Source organism: Gossypium arboreum, chromosome 12, assembly GCF_025698485.1.
Source record: "Gossypium arboreum isolate Shixiya-1 chromosome 12, ASM2569848v2, whole genome shotgun sequence".
NCBI classification, from domain to species: Eukaryota; Viridiplantae; Streptophyta; class Magnoliopsida; order Malvales; family Malvaceae; genus Gossypium; species Gossypium arboreum.
In genome coordinates this window covers 79,422,658-79,431,423 of record NC_069081.1, presented here as the reverse complement: position 1 = coordinate 79,431,423, position 8,766 = coordinate 79,422,658, and the positions used below count along the sequence as shown (strand labels likewise).

At 35.6% G+C, this 8,766-nt stretch overlaps 1 non-coding gene across 1 annotated transcript; it reads left to right on the top strand.

Moving 5' to 3' along the window:
* The first annotated feature begins 2,878 nt into the window (after positions 1-2,878).
* Positions 2,879-2,985, top strand: LOC128286002 (small nucleolar RNA R71). Its single transcript, XR_008276549.1, has one exon. It is a non-coding gene; the product is annotated as a small nucleolar RNA R71 (small nucleolar RNA).
* Positions 2,986-8,766: the final 5,781 nt, after the last annotated feature.

The following is an 8,766-nucleotide window of genomic DNA, read 5'->3' as shown; positions in this document are numbered from 1 at the left end:
GGAGCGTAGCTAGGTCACATGTATGGCGCTGAATGCACATCATGTGTACAAGAGAGCTACGAGATACTATGTAATAGCTACGTCACATGTGTGATACGGGATGTATCTCATGTAGACAAGAGAGCTACGAGAGAGATAAATGTAGCTAGGTCGCATGTGTGATTTCAAGTGAAGGACGCTATGTAGACAAGAGAGCTATGAGGTAAATTGGCTAGGTCACATGGGTGGTACTAACTGTTCACCATGTGTACAAGAGAGCCGAATTATATGAAATATGATGGTGGGGCTGTGTGCTGAAACCATCAAGTATTGAGGATTGATCCGAATTGTTCAACGGGATGGTTTTAAGGTGACATTGTAATCATGGACCTGTACTTGTGATGTATGAAATGTGGTGAAAATGAATTGTGATATGCATGTTAAAATGAGGTTAATACAAAGAAAGTGTGAAAAAGTGAATTAGCAATAATATTGTTTTGGACAGTCACAGTGACGTGAATTTGAAAAATCACCAAAAATAGTAGGAATTTAATTAGAGGCTGAATGAGATATTAAATTAAAGCCTAATGAGTTTATTCCCATGTAAATGAAACAGAGCAAGTAAAAGAACTCTATATTTTGAGATATTTATATTTGTGTGTGACTCGCTCAGAATGACTATGTGATCCTCTGTTCTAACTTTGAAAAATAAGTAAAAATTATACAAAATAAATTAAGAAATATAGTTTATATTTCTAGATTCCTTATTGAGTTTAGTTTTAAATGAAATAGATTTCATGGCTATTTGAATTGTGTCTTGGGAGAAATCCAATTAAGTAGTGAACAGAGGTCGATCAATCGAAATTTGTATAACAAGGAAACTTTAACTAATAAACTGTACTAATTGGCTGGACAAAAAATTCTAGAAAACTTTAGTAAGAAGTAATATGAGTCTAGTTTCAGGAAAATTTTACGGATTTGAATTTCGAGTTTTGTAACTCAATTTATGATTTATTTAGTGAATATGACGCAGGAGAGACAGCTTGACCAAAGTGGAGTAAATAGTAAAATTAAAAAGTAGATACACTTGAGTTATTGTGTAAACATATTAAATTCTTTATTCATTATTTATATACTTGCTTACTAAGCTATAAGCTTACTTTCTTTTCTCTCTTTTGTCTTATAGTGTCGTCTAGCTTGCATAGGAGTCAAGGATCGTTGAAGATCTGCCTACACTATCAATACTTTTGGGTATTTGAACTGAACATTTTGAATTATGGCATGTATAGTAGACTTAGTTATTTTGTTACGTGTCATAATTGTCTAGGTTTAAAATATTAATTATAGTATCTGACCGATTATTTTGTACGAAGCCTTTGAAATTGGCTAGTATTGTTAAAGGCATATGTTATAATGATTCATGATCTAATTGCATGCCATATTTTTGTCTCGGTTTTATTAAATAGTATGTACTATGATTTGTTAATAACTCGTACCCTGTTCCGGTGACGGATACGGGTAAGGGGTGTTACATCTTCCATGTCTAGAAGAACAAAATCAATTGGGAATATAAATTTATCAATTTTGACAAGAACGTCTACAATGATACCCCTAGGAAATCTAATAGTTTTATCTGCTAACTGAATGCTCATCCTAGTTTGTTTGGGTTTCCCAAGACCTAGTTGTTTAAACCTTTTATAGAGCATGACGTTAATGCTCGCCCCTAAATCAGCCAATGCATTATTAGCATCTAAGCTACCAATTAAACAAGGAATCGTAAAACTCCCTAGATCTTTCAAATTGTTGGCCAATTTATTCTGCAGAATGGCTGAGCAAACTGCATTCAACTCCACATGCGATGCCTCATCCAACTTTCATTTATTTGCTAAAAGCTCCTTTAAAAATTTAATTACGTTTGGCATCTGTGAAAGAGCTTCAATAAACGGTAAGTTAATATGAAATAGTTTTAATAATTTAAGTACCAAATTGTTCGTCCGTGTGGTCTTTCCTTGTCGCACTGGGATATGGCACACGAGGTTTGTACTCTTTACTTACCGGTTTTCGATTACTGTGGTCCACCTCACCTTTACCTTTACTTACCACAATTCCCTTCCTCGGTTCTGGTCAAGGTTCAACTAACCCTTCTTCATCTCGAACGGTAATCGTATTAAGTTGTTCCCTTGGGTTAGATTTAGTATTACTCAGCAAGCTACCTTGTGGTCATTCAGAAATCAGTTTGGCAAGCTGGCCTGTCTGAGTTTTGAGCCCTTGGATCGACGCTTTTTAATTCTTAAGTACTGTCTTGGTATTCTGAAAATGAGTTTCTAACACCGAGATAAATTTCGTTAGAATCTCTTCAAGGTTCGGCCTTTTTTCCTGCTGGTAAGGTGGTTGTTGAAAACTTGGGGGATGATGTGGCCTTTGATTTCCTTGGCCACCCCACGAGAAGTTGGGATGGTTCCTCCAACCTGCATTATAAGTGTTACTGTACGAGTTATTTTGAGGTCTAGAATTATTGTTACCCATATATTGAACTTGTTCCTCTTCGGTGCCAGGGTTGAAGGGTGGAAAATCTGGGTTGTGCATTCCTCCATTTGAATCACACTTTATCACTGGATGTACCTGAGTAGAACCATATAAACCATCAATCTTTTTATTTAAAAGTTCTACCTGGTTTGACAGCATAGTGACCGCGTCGAGGTTAAAAACACCAGCTACTTTTGTTGGCTTTGTTCAGATGACTTGCCACTGATAGTTATTCAGTGACATCTCTTCAATAAATTCATAAGCCTCTTCAAGTGTTTTGTTGTTCAAAGTTCCACCAACGGCTATGTCGATGAGTTGTATTGTTGAAGGGTTCACACCTTTGTAAAAAGTTTGAACCTGCAACCATAGAGATAGCCTATGGTGAGGACACCTTCTTAATAGGTCCTTGTATCTCTCCCATGCATCATAGAGTGTTTCTAAATCCATCTGCACAAAAGAGGAAATATCATTCCTTAATTTAGCCGTTTTAGCCGATGGAAAGTATTTAAGAAAATTTTTTTTGGTTATTTGTTCCCAAGTGGTGATCGATCCTCGTGGTAATGAGTTCAACCACTGTTTAGCCTTATTCTTCAATGAAAAGGGAAATAACCGAAGGCGAATGGAATCATCAGAAACGCCATTGATCCTAAAGGTGTCGCACAATTCCAGAAAATTTTCCAAATGAGTGTTTGTATCCTCATCCTGCAAACCATCAAACTAAACAAACTGTTGTATCATTTGAATCGTGTTAGGTTTCAATTCAAAATTATTTGTAGCAATAGTAGGTCTAACTATACTCGATTCAACTCCTATTAAACTAGGTTTAGCATAATCATACATAGTACAAGGAGCAGGATCCTGATCTAATGGGTTCGCAATAGCCACAGGAGGTAGCAGATTATTATGATTATCAGCCATCTCCTCGGTTGTGGTTTGAATATCGTCCTCTCGCCCTTCCTCTATGTATTGTAGACTTTACCTTATCTCTCTGCAGTTTTTTCGAGTTGTGCTTTCGATCTCACTATCAAAAAGTAGAGGTCCTGACGGGTTTTTTCTAGTCATAAACTATAAAAATGTGCCAGAAGTAAATAAAAGAAAATTTAGTGATATAAACAAAATTAAAACAAAAATAAATTGCAATAAAATAAATGGCTAAAGTAATAAAAATTAAGCGTTCCTAATATCTCAGTTCCACGGCAACGGCGCCAAAAACTTGATGCGTGTGATAAGTTTTATATTTATGATTAATCATACTTGAAAACTAACTATTATCACGATAAAGGCAAATGCGCCCATCGAATAGTAGTATAGCTTATAGCAAGACCGAAATGTCAAACCCACAGGAACTAAAAGTACTAGTATTAACCTTCTTTTTATTATCTAGCCTAAAAATAAGGGGATTTGCTTTAACTAAACTAAGAATACATAGGAAGTAAATTGGGGAAATACTTGTTATTTGATTTAGACAATACCCAAGGAAGAATACACCTAAACTTCACTTGTTATTTGACTCTGAATTAGATGATTTATTCACTTGACTCGATCCGTGGAAATCCCTAATTTATTGATAAACTGTAATTTATACATATTTTTACCCCATGCTTAACGCATTTTATGGATGATTTCCTATTAGAATTGGTGAATTTGATGCTCATAATGCTTTAATTTCATGTTTTATACTTAGGAGAGCATAGGAGAGCAAAGGGAACGAGAAACGAGCCAAAAATAGAGAAAATGGGCCGAAGTACAAAATCAACACGGCCTGGACCTCCTCACACGGGCAAACCACACGGCCGTGTCAATTTGGCAGTTTCGAAGCTGTGATAACCCGAATTAGGGCCTAATCGAAATAGTGGTTTTGGGACCATAAAATTCGAGATATAAATAATTATTTTATGATTATTTTGAGGTCTATGATATGATTTCATGATTGTGTGAAAATTTCGTGAAGAAATTTTATGCATAAAGTGCTTAATTTGAAGTTAGGGACTAAATTGAATAAGTTGCAAAACTTGCATTCTAGAAGTTTCTAGTATGAAATAGCTTTGAAATATTAATTACGAGGTCTTAAATAGAATTTGACCAATTTCTAAGTTTATGGACAAAAATTGGACATGGATGGAATTTTTGAAAGTTTAGGAAGGAATGGGATTTTGGTCATTTGGATATTAAATGAAATAAACTGGGAAAAATAACACAAAAATGATCATCTTCTCCATAAGTTGCTGCTGAATTTTGCTCTCCACCATAGCTAGGGTTTCAACACTTTTATGCCTTGATTGTAAGTGATTTCTATGCCCGTTTTTATTGTTCTTTACATTTTTGAAATCCTCGTAGCTCGGTTTACCTATTTCTACCAATATTTTGAGCTAGGGTTTATATTTAAAATTTTACCCATGGATGATATATATGAATTCTGGTGTTTTATGGTAGAATATGAAGTTTGAGATTGTGTTAAACAACTTTTGCTAAGTGATTTTTCATAAAAACGAGTAAAATGACATAATCGATAAAAATACCTAATATTCATAAGTACATGTTAGAGTGTGAATTCGATGTTTCTATAGAAGGGAAAAATGATCAGCATGTCATAAAACATAAGAAAATAGGATGAGGTTTAATTTACGAGCCTTGGGGTAAAAGTGTAAATATGTGAAAGTTTAGGGGCAAAATGGTAATTTTGCCAAAGTTCGTACTAGGGGCTGTTTTGATGAATGTGTGTATTAAATAAATTAATTTGGTATTATAGATCAAGAGAAAAGAGATTCGAGTCAAGATCGGGGGAAAAATAAAGTTTACGAGGAATAAGCTCGACTATTCTCATTTTGTATCGAGGTAAGTTCATGTGTAAATAAGGTAACATAATTTTTATTTTAAGTGATTTAATGATATTTTTATGATATGATATTTATTATCATGAAATATTGTGCTTTGTAAATTATTATTTGGTAATACGCAAATTATGTGAATAATTTAATAAGTTGAGACGTTAGCAAATATCCATTTCTATATTCCGAAGAAGGCAATTGAAATGTGTAATTGAAAAGAATCCCGTTTGAACCTTTGCAATAGATTAGGGTACAAGTGACATGTCACTAGGATGGTTGAGTTCCGAACTCGTTGAATTGAGTCTGAGTTCGTGAGATGTAACTAGGCATCCAAGCTCGTTGAGTTGAGTCCGAGTTCACTTATGGATGCAAACTTCCGAACTCGTTGAGTTGAGTCCGAGTTCATGAAATGTAACTAGTCATCCAAACTCGTTGAGTTGAGTCCGAGTTCACTTATGGATGAGAACGTCCAAACTCGTTGAGTTGAGTCCGAGTTCGTGAAATGTAACTAGGCATCCGAACTCGTTGAGTTGAGTCCGAGTTCGCTTATGGGCGGGTTACATGGTAGCTTGGCTACATTTGTGGCACTTATGTGCAAACTTTCCATGTATCCGAGTTATATTCCGATGTGTTCAATGGGTAAAATTCTAGTGAAATGGAGGAATACTCAAGATGCAAGTGACATATTGGTAAGTGTTGTGGAATAGCCACTTTGGAGAGGTATGTACTTAACCCTCGGGTTGAGACTTGATACGAAAACAATAATATGGTAATATGATGAATGATGAATAGAAATGTGATACATGTTTTGGTGATATTATGCGAATGTTGGTTGGTATAATTGCTTTGTTAAGTTATTTGTTATTTGCATGTGGACTTATTAAGCATCTATGCTTACTCCCTCCTTTTCATTCTTTTTAGTTTTGACAAGTCAATTTGGAGATCGGGACGGTCGGAGGCACGCTCACACTATCACTGGACAATCGCGATATAATGACTTGAAATTTTTGGAAATATGGCATGTGTAGCATTCCAATCATTTTGTGTGTATAATCTTACGATATGTCCATGGATGGAATGGAAATGTTTGAGAATGATTAGCTATGGGAATGGCTAATCAAGTTTATATATGATAACTTGTATGCTTTATGTCTTAACTAAACCATGAAAATCCTTGGAAAGGTAAAATTTGCCACAAAACAGAATCAGACATCAGCATTGATGTGAATTTGAAAAATCACTAAAAATAGTAGAAAGGGAATTTAATGATGAATAAGTTATGGAATGAAAGTGATGAGTCTATTTTCATATGGAAGAAATGAAACAGGTAAATGAGTTATTTTTTATGAGATATTTATGTTTTGGTGGAATAGGGTCAAAGTGATCTCTGAATCCCGTATTCTGAAGTTAAAAATTCACCATAAATTGTACAAAAACAATTAGGAGTTTTACATTACATTTATGAAATACTTATTGAGTCTAGTTTTATAGAAACAAACAGAATAGTCATTGAAACTCTTTACATGGAGATATATGATTTGTAATACATAGGGGTCAGAGTAGCCGAACCTTGAAACAGGGGAGAATTTAACTAATAAACTGTAGTAGTTGGCCCAAGAAAACATTCTAGAAAACAATTATCAAGTAGATATATGAGTCTAGTTTCAAGGAAAATTTACGAAATTGGATTTTGAGTTTCGTAATTCAAGATATGAATTTTTTAGCGACTGTGACGCAATGAGCCAGCTTGTCTGGAAATTCTAAAATAAATTGTTTGAGCTGTTTAATTCATGAATTAAGTCCGTTAACATCTCGTGCTCGACTCCGGCGATGGTATCGGGTGCTGGGGCATTAAATTTGGTGGTATCAGAGCAGGTTTAGTCGGTTCTTGGACTAACGTGGTGTAAGTACGAATTTTGCTATACATGCCATATTTATATATTGTGATATTGTGACGACTCCTGGCCTTTTTAAATGATTTTTTTATAGTAAATGGATCCGAATCCAACTATGGCTGATGATGTAGAGAACAATGCGCCAGCTCCTACTGAAGGGGCGGTGCTGACTGAAAATTGACCTCCTACTGTTTTCCAAGGAGGAGGAGAAAGGGCTCGGGAAGCCTTTCACCAAATGCTGAATGCTTGGTATACAAATTTCATTCGTACGAACCCGACTGCTCAACAACCTCCCCCACCACCCTCAATTTCTCGACCTATACCCAGATGCCTTCAGGTATGGATCTAACGAAATTCCATAAATCTCCGGTTGACCGAATCCGGAAGCAAGGGGCCAAAGAATTCAGGGCAAATGTTGATGATGATGCTGAAAAAGCAGAATTTTGGCTCGAAAATTCTATTCGGGTATTTGATGAGTTATCTTGTACACCTGAAGAGAGCTTGAAGTGTGTTATATCATTGCTGAGGGATTCAGCTTATCATTGGTGAAAGACATTAATTTCAGTGGTGCCGAAAGAAAAGGTGACTTGGGAATTCTTTCAAGAAGAATTTCAGAAGAAATATATCAGCGAAAGATTTTTAGACCAGAAGCGTAAAGAGTTTCTCGAGTTGAAGCAAGGCAACATGACAGTTACCGAGTATGAAAGAGAGTTCATTCAATTGAGCAAGTATGCTAGAGAATATATCCCTTCAGAGGTTAAAATGTGTAAACGATTTGAAGATGGACTTAATGAAGACATCAAGGTATTTGTGGGTATTCTTAAGTTGAAAGAATTTGTGGTACTTGTTGATCGGGCTTGCAAGGCTGAAGAACTAATTAAAGAGAAGAAAAATACAGAGGCTGAGGCAAGAAATTGGAAGAAAAGACCGATGTTTTTACAAGAGATTTATGAAGCTCAGAGAAGTGATAAAGAATTACAAGCTAAAAGAAAACAATGTGAGGCAGATACAAGATCAGACTTCAGAATCAGCTTTGATGGTTGTCTGATGTTTAAAGATCGGATTTGTGTACCGAAAAATAATGAGTTGATTCGGAGGATCTTGCACGAAGCACACAATGGTTGTTTATCTATGCATCCGGGTAGTACAAAGATGTACAATGACTTGAAGCAAATGTATTGGTGGAACGGAATGAAAAGAGATATTTCCGAGTTTGTATCGCGATGCTTGGTTTGTCAGCAAGTAAAAGCTAAACATCAGGTGCCTTCAGGTCTACTTCAGCCTATCATGATTCTTGAATGGAAATGAGATCGAATTACTATGGATTTTGTATCAGGATTGCCGTTAACTCTGAAGAAGAAAGATGCCATCTGGGTGATAGTCGACAGATTGACTAAATCAGCCCATTTTATTCCGGTACGCACTGATTATTCTCTTGATAAGTTAGTTGAATTATATATTAGTGAGATTGTTAGACTTCACAGAGTACCTTAGTTGAATTATATATTAGTGAGATTGTTAGACTTCACGGAGTACCC